A 14,069-nucleotide genomic window follows, 5' to 3' on the forward strand; every position below is an offset into this window, starting at 1 on the left:
CTCTGTTCTCCCTCGCAATGCGTCCCATGAGCTGTAGATGTACTTCGGAAGGCTCCTGCCAGAAACTGTGGAGAGGCACTCCCAGGCTGGGTAGGCAATGCTGGGGTGCCTGATCATCAGGTATAAAGCTGATTCAGAGGCTTTTCCCTGCCAATACTGGCTTGTTTCCCGTCTTCTGGCTTCTGCTGGAGCCCCTGTCGATAGCCCCGGGGCACTAACCTTCCCCCCACACATCCATTCTTTTCAGTGGTTCATGTCTCTCCTTTCAGGATACAAATCTTTCCAAGGCAGCTTACAAGCAAGAAAGGAAGAAAATCAAACTCAATTATATTTAAAACATAACTGGGGTATTTCCCACATGGAAGCTGGTGGTAATGGTCCTGAAAGGAGAGGAGCAGGCCTCGTGGCAGTCTTTTTCTACCTCTCCCTGTCTGTCCAAGAATTAATGTGGCTCTTGGACCTTAGGAAGTACAGCAGCCCTGCTTCAGCCTGTCAAACATTCTGATTTCACACTGTTCTGAATGTTTGGAGCAGGAAGTGTGCTTATTGTTCCTATTACTTTTCCTGACTGCCAGGTACTGGTTTGAAGCTTTCAAGGTGCTAGCTCTCATGAATAAAAGTTATTCTGGCCTTTGAATCATCTCATAGTGGTTGTGAGTTGGAACAGAGGCTTACAGGTTGATTACCTGCAGTCTTTTAACATTTGGAAAAAGGTCCTGTCATGTCAGTCACACCTTTTATGAGCAACTAGCTGTGTTGACATTATCAGAAAATTTGATTTTCCCTTTCTCACTTTTCTCTTGCAACACTTCCCCCCTCCCCTGAATCTCCTTCAAATTTCCTCCAGAGGATCTCCCAGGATGCTGGCACAGAGTTGGGGTGTGTGTGCAGGGGAAAGGGGGAAATTGCTGTGCCAAGCAATCTGTGATCGGCTGGCAGATGTATGTAGCTGGATAGCATTATATGATGTGAGAAGTTTCACTTGCTATCTTCTGGTGAGCTTGCAGCTACTGGACTGCATAAATAGTCCATACTAATTAAGTCGGAGCAGTCAGATTTACAGTGCAATCCTTAGAAGCAAGTCCCACCATGTTCAATGGGGTGAGTCTCTGGGAAGTGCACATAAGCATCTAATCTGGTTTGTGGCCACCTTTACAGAAATGCTGCATGGAAAGACCTGGTGTGCAACTTGCCCCTTGAGTTACATATACACATAAAACAAAACATACAGATGTTGGTATGTGACAAGCTGCACATGGATTGCATGCTGATTCTTGCACAGAAGTGCTCTTTGCACAAGCATCAAACAACGCTTGCATTAGGTCATTTAGGGTTCAGGGAATGGATTTACTTGTGTTTGATTTCTCTCCCAGCAATAATTGTTTAAGCTTGTTCTCGAAAATTGGGCACATCATAAATTTATGTTAGAAGGGATATATTTTGATTTAACTGGTTTGTGAATTAACCATTAGGAGATTTTATGGGCTATAATATTCTATTGAGGTGGAGATTTCCATTACAATTTGTGCAGTCTGTAGTTAAGGTGTTACCTTGAATAACAGCCTAAATTAGCGCATGACGTAAATGGTGGAATAATTTAAATATTTGCCAGTGGGTGTAATGCTTGTGATGATATGGATTAGGAAAGGGAAATTCCCTTACAGAAGAAGAATGTGTAAGATCAGAAATATTCCCTTACAAATAAAATAAGGTCTAAGATCAGAATTACTGACCGCCCTTACCTTCAACATTTTTCCTTACTACTAGCTTATTTATTCTAAAGTCTCCCTGCCCCTTAGTTACTGAACAATAATTCATGCTCTGGTAGCCTTTCACCTGGATTATTGTAATGTTCTTTATGTGGGGCTCCCTTTGAAGATGGTCTGGAAACTTCAGTTGGTCCGGAAGAGGATGGAGAGGCTGTTGACAAGGACTGGTTGATATGAACATAGAATGCCAGCTTTCAGCTTCACTGGCTACTAGTTGTAATCAAGGCCAATTCAAAGCATTAGCATTAATACTGAAAGCCTTGAAAAGCTTGGGGCCAGGAAATCTAAAGGAGCACCTCTTAGTACATGTCCCTTCCTGGACCCTAAAATCATCATCTAAGATTCTTCTCAGAGAGCCCCCTCTGAAGGAAATTAGGAGAGTGGCTACAAGGAGAAGGGCCTTTTTGGTAGTGGCACCTCACATTTGGAACCAGTTCCCAAATGAGGTTCCTGATGCCTTCCCTATATTCTTTTCATCACCAAGGGAAGCCCTTTTCATTTACCCAATACTTTAATAGTTGATGTAATTTTAATATGATTTTATATTGCATTTATTTGTTTTAATGCCACTGTGCTTTTGCTTTTAAATTAATTGAGGTTACTGTGTGACTTTATTGTGGGTTTTTTTCTGTGTTTTTATTGTTCTACTGTTATAGTTTATATATTTAATTTAATAGTATTGTTTAGTGTGCTTATTTTGTTATTATATTATTATTATTTTTGTATCCTGCCCACATAGCCATTTTGGCTAACAGGTGGAATAGAATTTTTATAAATAAAGAAAATCTACAAATATGTTCTGCCTTTTCAATTACAACAACAACAATCAGTTTATCTTCAAAAGAAGAATGATATTCTATGCAGAGACCACTATCGGACACTAAACGACTTCATTTGTCATTAAACGACTGTTTCATTCCACCTGCGTACGTGTGTGTGTTTGTACATCTGTGTGGGAATAGAGAGATTTGTTAACATCACAGATTGATGCTTGGATAGGCACAGTATCATGACAACTCAGATTGAGTTGAGTGATCTGCAGGGTGTGGTAATGGCTGCTTCACGTGGGGAACAAATTCAGAGATAACATGGCCATTTTTCCTGACCCACCTGATTGCCATTTGGTTATGTGCTTCTTCACTTCCATAGTTAAAGCAACCTTGTTTATTTACTAATTTATACCCATATTTATAGGTTGCCTATAACTGCTGAGCCCTTCCTCCGCAGTTTATCTTGATCTAATCTAATTTTGCAGGAAGGCATCAAATTCTTTCAATTTACAATCTATACATCCTTATGGCTAGGGCTCATTGAAGATGGAGGAACCAGCTTTTAAGTAAATATGTATAGGGTTAAACTGTGACACTACTTGAAGCCTTCTCTACCATTATTCTACATTGCTGGGTACTCTACCACTCAGGGCCATACCAATGAAAACTGGGAGCAGCTTTGTCTCCCTGCCCCCATCTTTGCCCTTCCAAGCAAATCAAGTTGAAAGTCTTCCAACTACAGAGCCAATGATTCTATGATTATGGCAAAGTGGGTCAACCAGTCAAAGTCATTGGCGAAAGACAATCCATCTAGTTAATGGAACAGCTTAATGAGAGAAAGCACCGTTCAAGTCAAGAAGCTGATGCCAAACTTAATCCCTCTTCTGCCTTCCCAACTGAGCAGTTTGTGCCATCTTTTCCTACCTCTTGTAAGCCAGACAGTGGGATTACCAGGCATCACTCAGTTGGCTAGTTCACTTCAGCTGGCATCAGACGATTGGACTTATTAAACTGCATCTCTCTTTCTCAGGCCCTGCCCATTCAACCATGTTTTCCACCAAGCCAGACTCTTAGTCTATCTTGGTTCTTGTCCGCTGTGATATTTCAGCCAAGAATTATGACCCTTCATCTTTTCTAGTTCGGATGCAGAGTATGAGGTAACCACCTTGGAATGCTGTATTTTGGGAGAGGTGGGTCCAGTTCCCACAATCTGTCCTTGAATCCCCTGTCTTCTGCTGATCGAAAAAGTCAAGGAGGTGTTTGTTCCTTGGGTGAAAGATCTGCAATGGCACTTTACAGTCTAATGCCTCCTAAATGAGTTGAACTACAGTTCCCCAACATCTTCATGAAGGAAAACATCAAGCTGGGGAAAGTGCTACGAAAAATAATTGCTTTGCAATAGTTTGTCAACAGTTCTGAATATGCCTGAGAAACTACTCTGCTCTGCCTGATGCTTTTGGTGCTCATGAGCCTGCATGGGTGCTAAACTGCCTCTACCCAACCTTCAGAGATTTTCACATCTAGAAGCCCTAAGGAAGAGCCTGAGGCTCAAACAGTGACAACCTTATAAACTCACAATGCATGTTTCAACAAGTTTTGAACTTGCTTGAGCACTCAGCCCTGGCCAAAATAGGAACCAAATTGGGCCAATGATTTGCTGGCAACCAAAGTATTAGGATTATCTCTGGTAAATATGGAGCGTTGGAATATTATTTATTAATTTTTTGTAAAAACCATCCCATTAGCATTGTGCTCTCTGGGTGGCCAATGGCTTTCCTGGTGGCATTTTCAATGGAAGGAAGAAAGGTGAGCTCTCTATCATAGACCACTATCATTCTATAATTTCATCATTAGGTGGTTCTAGGCTTAGATGTATCTAGGTAAAGGCAGGAGTTTCCAATTCTACTCTTGTTGAAGAGGAAAACAATAACTGTTTTAATTAACTTCTTCACTGGTGTATCCTTTAAGCCTTCCATAGCATGAAGGAAGGCTCCCGCTCATTTTGCTGCTATACTGTGGGTGGGAGAGAGTAGACTGCTCCTTTGCACCTCATAGCATCATGGAACAGTAGAGTCGGAAGAGGCCAGAGGATCATCAGGTCCAACCTACTGCTCAGTGTAGGACTCCAGATGGCTGCTGAACTGCATCTGGTCTAGGCAGCATCAGTAAACTGAAAATCCTTCCTCTGTTCAGCTATTAATCACATTCTTCCATATATGCTCTTGCCTGAGCCGTATATAGGGTCCATATAAGTACTGTGCATCCTAGAAAAATGGAGGATTGAGATGTAGCTGGGTGGGCCTAAGAGCAGATGAACCCTTCAACATGTTAAGCTGGTCTGGTAGGTTGGTGAGGCCAGCAAAAGTAGTTTGGACTGACTTCTTCAACATAGTTGTGGCTTTTGGAAGTGATTTCAGGAGATTCCTAGAAGCCTTAATGGTAGGGTGGTCATCAACTGCAGTACTTTAGCATTTGTTTTAAATGCCAGTCAGTCTGAACAAGTAACAGAAACAAGTATCTGTGTTTCATGTATATGACGTGGGTGTTTCATAGTACTACATTTAGATATATGTGCCTTCTTAAATATTACTGCAGCAGCAGCTGGAATGTACATTTGCCTACTTTCATGATTTACAGCCAGAGTTTGAAAGAGTAAAGAATCCTGCATTATGCCTGGTTTACCATCCCCCCTACTTTTTACAGTACTAAGTCAGACCACAAGCCATCTGGTAGAACAGAAATGTTTTTGTTAAAATTCAATTTATTTTTTTTTCATTGTCAAAGCCCCAAGCAAGTCTTTGCAGGTCGACCTGAATCTTTCAGTGTATCTGCATTAGGAATCTGCACATTAATTGGGTGCTCCTAAGTGCTGCTTTACACCTGATGAAACAGCTGCACAGAAGGCACTTCTAGGTAGGTAACAGCTGGTGGTCTGCAGTGGTCCGCAACCTAATACCCTCCAGCTGTTTTACCCTGCAGTTCCCGTAATCCCTGACCATTGCCCATGCTGACTGGGACTTACAGGAGTTGCAGTCCAAAATGTCTAGCGGGCACCAATATCACTGTATTGAAGAGAAGAGAAGAGAAGAGAAGAGAAGAGAAGAGAAGAGAAGAGAAGAGAAGAGAAGAGAAGAGAAGGCACTATTTTACAAACATTTGTTGTTGATATGTTTTAATGTAATAACCAGGGAAAGAGGTGCTTCTGAGCATAATCAAATCTGGCCTGAATTTTTTTGACTCATGCAAAGGGCACTGCTGGTTGCCCTTTCTAAATGGTGTTTGTTGTAACCTGCATGTTGATCATCACAGTTGATGATTCCAGCAGTCATGTGTGTTGCACAGTGTGTATTATTACTCAAAAGCTGAGGTTGCCAAGGACTTCCAAGCACATCTACTAGTTCACTCAGGGAGCTGTATTTCTTCATACATGCCTAAATGACTTATTGAAATGTCATTGTCATACTAGCCTTAGAAGGCTTATAAATTGTGTGCCTATCAATAGCTAGGGCCAAAGAACACATTCATTCATTCATTCATTCATTCCTCCTCCTCCTTCTTCACACACAGAGACCCCAGTCTGGCTTAGGATCCCAGTTCAAGGAACACTGGGGCTTTAACCCTTTTTCTGTGCTGCAGTCCTGATCTGGATCAAGGCTTCCTTGCACCTGCAATAGTGATCCATTCACTTTAAAAGATCCATAAGCACTCAGAAGCTGGAGTCCTGATCCAAATCAGGGGACCTCCATGTAGTCCAGAGTAAAAGAAAGGAGGGAGCAGCACACATTCCTGCTTTTGCAATAGGATGTGGTTTGAGTCTTCTTAGCCAAGGATAACTCTAAATGGATTTTTTATGCTCAAAGGTCAGATAGATCGATATCAGAGACAAACAGAGGGAGAAAGATTTCATGCCTTCTGCATGAAACTTCAGGGGTTGGCTTTTATTTGAAAGAGAATATTGGACCCTTTGGTCTGTTTCAGCAAGTCATGCTGAGAGCACAAGATGTTGGTATGTGCTTGTTAAATGTGACAATCCATGTATAGGTGTAGTTCCTTCCACATAGAAAATTAGCCTAAGTGAAAAGCATTTAAGGCTAACAAAAAGATGAAATGCAACACCAAAACTAGGGTAAAAGAGGACACAGGTCTGTGTAAAATATCTATGTGCTATATATAAATGCATTTTAGATGTATAGATGCAAATTTAGAAATAATAACTGTATTATAAATAGAAATAGATTGTAAGTTAAACAGAAATACAAATAACATAGCAGGGACTGCTGACATGTATGCTTACTTGGTCTGCTGATGCTCAGCATCTCTGCATCCTTTTATGGTCCTTACCGAGTACTGGGTAGCCCTTCAGACAGAGGACACCTTCATCAGAACATTGTCCTCTGTGATGGAGAAGACACAGAGCCACCCTGCTATGCCACCATCTGGAGCCACAGACATGCTGCTCCAGCAGCAACATCAGCGAAATGTTGCAACACACTGCATTTGCTAGCAATTCAGTAAAGAATCATAACAGCACTGAAGGCAAAAAGCTGGGAGTGTGGATGTTTACAATTGTTGCACCAGAGTTGAAATTCCTGCTTTAAATGTTTTCACTTATCTGCAGTCTTGAAGTATTTTACTCATGAGTAATCCAGTTAAAAACTCTAGAAAAACCCACAAGTATTTTATAGTACTTAGAGACTTTTCTTCTGTTTAGTCTATTGATCTTAACACAACACACGCCATAACCACTCTTTGTTGTGGATGCTGACAATTTTCATTTCATCATGAAGCATATGCTGTCAGGATATTGATATCTTCCCGCAATGTACGTAGGCTGCTCTCTTGTAAAAGCAATCCACTTCAAATTGTCTTATTCATTTATTCAGTCAGTCTGACTGTGTTTCTTAGCAATTGTGTCAATTCATAAAGAACATTCCTTCCCGTAGGTTCTCACCCGATGTGATCCGAAACTGTTCTACCTACCTTATTAGGGCTATTCTAGTAATGTTGCTAGGGCACAAACCTAACAGCCCTGCTTCTGCAGGGGGACGCAGCGAAAGTTATTCACATTCCGCTCCCACCGCATGTCTGTTGCCCATACTCCCATCTGGCAGCTGGATCAAACTGGATTTTCACATTGCCTTACAAGAAGAACTGTCTGAGGGTGTCAACAATGTCAGAGGACACTTGGCAGCCCTGGGCTGTGTGGCAGGGCAGTTGTTCTGGATGCATCCCAATGTCCTGGCACAGTATATTTGTAAAATGACCCCATTCCTGAACTTCAGCTTTCCAACAGTTGGCTGTGGAATGGTGAACATGTGAGCTTCTGCCTCCATTGCTGATCACGAAGTTGGCTCATGTAGGCACTTTGCTTGGATCATCCTCATATTTATTATGTCTACTGTAGCATAGTGCTTCAGGAGGAAAAATGCTGCCCAGCTGGAACAGGCTAATACTAGGGTCACAGCAGAAGTCATGTTAACAGTTCCTAGGAAATCCTTCCTTTCCAGCCAGATAAAACATTTAATTTTTAGGGAAGCTTGGACAGCAAAGACTATTTTTCCATTGATAAGGTGAGGTTCAACAGCACAGGATTTGGCCCCAGAGAGCCAGAGGACTGCTCCTCTGAACAAGGGAGGCTGGAATTGTGATGAATGTTGAAACAGAAAGGATTTTATTCAAAGCACAGCCTCTCAGAAAAGTCTGCCTCTGGGCTTCAGGAAGAGCGGTGTGAAATGTTTAGTTTTTCCCTGGGTTCTCCCCTTTCAATTAATGAAACAACTCAGCAGCCTTTGCTGTCATGGTGGAAGACTGCTCCTATAAGTTTGAGAGGTGATTGCTTTGCATTGCATTCTATCTGTGCACTTTAATGAAAGCATGGGAGAAAATTCATAGCTAAAGAGTATAGTGGCTGGTGCAAAACCTTATCCTTACCCGCCTTTATTGCACTGTTAAGAAATAAGTGGATTTTACAATAAGCCCCAATAAGTATAGAGTAACCCATGCAGTCTACTACGTCATGCTGCCTTTTGAGGTATGAATACTAGAGTGAGTGTGCTCACCAACTCTGTCAGATCTCCTGCTGTGATGTGGTGTGTTGGATCAAAGGCCCTCCTGCATGTGTCCTCCAACAACTGGAATTCCAAGGTGGATTGCTTCTGATAATGGAGATAGTAAAAAGCCTTCTTGACTCGTAGTCATGAATGGATTTATCCTCCATGAATGTGTCTAACCTCTTAAAGCTGTTCCAGTTGGTGGCCATCGCTACATGTGGCCACGAGCAGTGTTGGTGCCATGCAGAAAGAGGCCTCCTTTTTTCTATCCTGAATCTTCTCCCATTCAGGTTCACTGAATGACCCCAGGTTCAGGGAATATGAGACAGAGAAGAAAAACCTCTCCCTATCCATCTTCAGACCATGTATAATTTTATATACTTGCATCACTGCATCTTCTTTTGCCCGCCCCCATTTGAAGAAGCCTCAAGTGCAATAACCGTTCCTCACAGAGGAGCTACACGGTCTATCCTGGAATGCATTTCTGTTGTCCATTTCTACTGCCGAGCTAACTTTCCTATGAAGAATGGCTCTTTTGAAGCTCCTTTACAGGGACACTCCCAGACTTGGTCTTTAAGGCAGTGATTTTCAGCAACCAGAATTCAGTACCTGATGAGACATTTCCTTTGGTTTCCTTCCAGACATGTTCCTAGCTGGGTCTCTGCCATTCTTGGCTAGCTTTCCAAGCTTACCCCATTGCAGCTGGTGGGTCTTTCTTCCTGAGTTTGTAGTATAGCTTTTATCTGTACTCCCACTTGGCTTAGTAGTGCTTCCAGCAAGATAATCAACTCTGCATAACTGTGAAGCTGCAGCTTGCTTGTACTTATCTTGCTCGCAGAAAGCAGCTTAGTTACATCTGAGCCCCTGTGGAAAGAACAGCAGTTCACGTGCTTCTGTTCCTTATTTCTTTACATGCTGAAATTTAAATTCTTAGCCCAGCAGATTTCTGTCTTCCTCCTAAGCCCTACTGGCCTTGTCAGGAATCTCCTTCTAGAAAGTGTTTTCAAATGGTCATGAACTTGTTCAAATTAGGGTGGCCACTTTTGTCTCTTTTGCCAAAAAGACAAAAGAGATCACCCAAAAAAGAGGCAAAAGGCACCAATCTGCATAATATCTGAACACACACACACACGTGTGTGTACAAATTTAGAACTATCATTTAATTAAAAATATATCTAACTATAATGGAGAAGACTGCTGAAGTGATCTCTGGATCTCTTCAGTCTGCTGTTCAGATGCCAACTATTGATGAGTAACCTAAAAGCCTCTGCTTGCTCTCCTTCTTTGACTTGAAACAAAACTTGGACTGGACTCCTCTTCAAGCAGAGGACAGCTTCAAATCAGTCTTGCTGCTCTGCTGCCTCCCCCAAAGAGAGAACTGTTTTCTGCAAAGTAAGATCCCTGGCTACCCTTGTTCAGATATGGCTGCTACCTGAAGCCGCTCTAAAGAAAGCATCCTTTCAGACAGATAGTTCTTAGTGCTACCAATCCAAAGACATTGTTCGGGTCTTCTGTCTTGTCTTCCTGAATTGATTTAATGCTGTAAGATAAAAGATGGAAGAAGCAAATGGTTATAAATGGAAGATGACATCTGGACATGTACATGCATGTTCATGCAGACACACATAAGCTTGTCAATTAGGCAGGGTGATTGTACAAAAGAAGTCTTTTCTGGAAGTTTTGTTACATCATTGTTACTATCCAGAGACAAATGTGTACTGTATGTGCATACAATAAATTTTGCATGCATCTTTACAGACTGGTGCGATTTGTGAGACTGGACACTCATCTTAAGCCTTAACTTCTTTTTAGAAAGATGAATTTCTCTTAATGTTTCCATCCCCATATATGTTGCTCTAAGTCTAAGAGTCTAAGACAATAAGCAGGAATGCTGTCTGAAAACCAATTTGATCCATTTTATACTGCTTGGTGAAGGTAATGTAAATTGTAAGATAACAACTGACTCAGTTTAAATTTTTACCAATTAAATTTTCACAGATGCACAAAAGAGAACAAACATTCTTCACCACTCCTCCAGGAGAGGTGGCAACTGCCTCTAAATTGACCACATCTTTTAGGTGTACTAATTTTGCTTGGCAAAGCATATGGGAGGCTAAGCGGATAAATGGCTGCTTCAGTAGGCAATGGGCAACAGATAATTTCTCAATAGGTAGCATAGCATGCTGCAGGAAATTATTTACTTTGAAAGAAATATAAAATAATGATTCCATAGTCTGTTCACCACACACTTGCAATGGCATATTTGAGCTGATTGTTTATTTATTTTTTGTTAGTTTCCAATGCTCTCTGGATGGTTTATACAGACTATAAGAAAGATTATAAAAGCACAATCAAATGTCATAAAATATGAAAAAATATTTAAAAGTTTTAAACAGCTAAAAGCATAATAAAAAGAGACAATAGCAAGGAATAACACACAGAGAGTGACTCTGAAACAACCTGGTGGTGCCCCTCAAGCTCCTAGGTGGTCAAATAAATCTTGAGGGAAAAGAGGGGTGTTTTAACCTGGCCCCAAAAGATGACAGATTCAGCACCAGCTGGGCCACAGCTGGAGGGGTTTCCATAGATGGGGGCCACCACTGAAAAAGTCCCTGTCTTGATGCCACCCTCCATACTTCCCTTGGATTTAGCACTTGGAGGAAGACACCAGAGGTTGAGTGTAGTGTCTGAGTAGAATGCAGCTGGGAGAGGCGCTCCAATAGGCATTGTGGCCTGAAGCTGCATGAGGTTCTATAGGTTAAAACCAGCACCTTGAATCGAGACCAGAAACATATAGGCAGCCAGGGCAAGTGGGCCAGAACTGGTCTACAAGTCAGAACAGAAAACACTCCTAAGGAGATGCTATAGTGTGATAAAAGATTGAATGTATGGTTGCATTAGAGAGGGTCACATGACATGCCTTCACACATGAAAGACTGCATGGGAAAGGTTGAAGGCAGCATGAAGCACGCCCCCCCCCCCCATGAAAACTCACCATCCACAGGTCTGGCTGGGCAGGGAATGGCTTGCCGTGCCTCCTGAAGTATGCCCATGGAGCTCCAAGTGAGGAGGTGCTTGGCCCAGTGACGGTCTTGCCTGACTTGTAGGAGCATGTGCATTTCTCAGGTGGCTTGTGGGCTGTGGCCCATGGCTGAGGAAGGGCTAGCCTGTGTAGTCCCTCCTCACACATACTTTCAGTCCAGAGCAGCATTTTGCTGAACACCCATTTCCCCTTGGAATAGAAATAGTTTGTGCATTGTGATGGCTACATTTGATGACAGCATGGGGCCTAGAGCTTTTCTTTTTTTAGCTGACTGTGCAGGGTAATCAAGGTTGCTGAAGGAAGACAGAGAGAGCCCTAAGCATCTGTTATAATTTGAGTATATCGGGGTCCTCAGACTTTTTCGATAGGGGGCCAGTTGAAAGGTGGTGGCTACACGTGAGGGCCGGTGAGGAGGGGGGGCCTGGGGGCGCAGGCTGGTGAGGTGTCATCAGGTGCACACAAGGTGGTGGCTCGCTCGTTCGCTCGGAGATCTTCCAGCGAGTCCAAAACCATCTCTGAGCGATCAAGCCACCGCCTCCAGCCTGCGCTGCAAGACAGCAGCGAGCGCACGTGCGCGGAGGAGACAGGTGGTGGCTCGCTCGCTCGGAGATGGTTTTGGACTCGCTGCGAGTCCAAAACCATCTCAGAGCGAGCGAGCGAGCCACCACCTCCCACCCACGCAGTGAGCATGCCCACTGGCAGGGGGCGGTGGTGCAGACCAGATGAATGGGCATGGCGGGCTACATCCGTCCCACCGGCCGTAGTTTGAGGACCCATGGAGTATATAGACAAAGCTACTGAGATAATAGACAAAACAACTGAACAACAGTGCAATCAGGCAGACGCTGGGTCCCTGAAGGATGTGAGCAGCTACAAGAGGAATCTATATTTCTAATAAAGCAGTTAGCAAAACAGGTTGTATGTTCTTTAAATTTTATGAAGCATTTCGACTTCCGCCTCAAAATATCTCTTTATATTCCTGCTTTGTCAAAACAGGTCACACACAATTGGACCATGTTTGCCATACTAGTGGATTCATTATTAGCACCACAGAAGTCTCTTACTTTTTTTCTTCATTCAGGGGATGAAATCTGGTTTATCATCCCATCTTTGCACATGTAGTTATATTCTTTTTCATCTCTATCTCCATCCATCCATCCATCCATCCATCCATCCAGCATGTTGCCCGCCCCGAGGCTTTGTTGTGATGGGGGCGGCATAGAAATGTTTTAAATAAATAAATAAAAATAAATGTAATAGCACTTGTCTTCTTGTCTCACTGTGTAAGTTTCAGCATATAGGATGGAAAGGTCATATTTCAACAACTGATTCCAAAACAGTTCAAATAACTTTCCTATGTTGGCTGTGTTGATTTCCTGTTTTTCATTATAGGTGGCCCGCATGTTTCTCAGTTGTTTTGAATTAATGGATTCACATTTTAGGAGGTCTGTAAGACAGTAAGGGCCAAGCTTGCTTTTGTTGTCCAACCACATCAAATAACAATGATAGATTAAAGGTGTTTGTGTACACTGTTAGCAAATATAAAGTTCGGTTTGCAGACATACTGCAGGCAGGTTAGATGAACAGTAGCCAGCATTTCTTTTAAAGATGTTCTTTTGTTGGATTGAGACATTTTGCCAGAAAGTGTTTGCAGCTGGAGATGTATAAAATAATGGTATAAATAAGGTAGAAGTATAAAAAGCTTGAATAAAGGGATTAGAAGGAACCAAAGCAGACTAAATGATTCTCCAATTTTTCATTTAGAATGTATGAGGGGATCCATGTTACAAATGTGTATCAGGACAGCTTTTCATGGTGGGGAAGAGGGCTTATGTTTCCAGCTTCTACTGGGCTTAGAGATGGTCATGCAATATTGTGCTTTCTTACTGAAACATGAATGGGGATATTCATCTATGTTAAAAGCACATTCAAGTGAGTCCTAAACCTGCATGGACTCATTAGGAAGGCTGCTTATGGTGATCATGGCCAAAAAAGAGGAAAAGCATTAGTGCCTCCTCAAAAACAGGCAAAAGGAGTTGTTTGATTTGCATAACATTTACTTATGTTGATCCTCAGGTATTGATGCAAATTATAATTAATTATTAAACTTTGAAAATAAATAAAATACATCTTACCATGTTGACCTCTGTGATCAGATAATGTATCGGCCTGCCTGTTCAGTTTGCTGTCCATGTGTGAACTGTTGATAAGAAACAGTTCTTATGGGTCTTTACCTTTAAACTGGAATTGGACAGGATGGTCTTTCAAATAGAGGACAGTCCTCTGTACAAGAAACCACCCGGCCACCTGCGGTTTAGTCCTGCTGCCTGTGACCAATGCACCTGATCTTCCTCTGTTTTAGGACTGAGCAATGTTGGGAATAAAATGCATCGTCTTCTGGTTTGTTCCCAATATTATATTCTTTCTTTAAGTTGTG

General features: G+C 42.2%; 1 protein-coding gene across 1 annotated transcript in view; it reads left to right on the forward strand.

Moving 5' to 3' along the window:
• The window catches only part of VCAN (versican), a 147,055-nt gene that overhangs the window by 21,855 nt on the left and 111,131 nt on the right, over nucleotides 1-14,069 (forward strand). The window lies entirely within an intron of this gene.

Source organism: Varanus komodoensis, unplaced genomic scaffold (assembly GCF_004798865.1).
Source record: "Varanus komodoensis strain SLA01 unplaced genomic scaffold, ASM479886v1 scaffold5, whole genome shotgun sequence".
Taxonomy (NCBI): domain Eukaryota; kingdom Metazoa; phylum Chordata; class Lepidosauria; order Squamata; family Varanidae; genus Varanus; species Varanus komodoensis.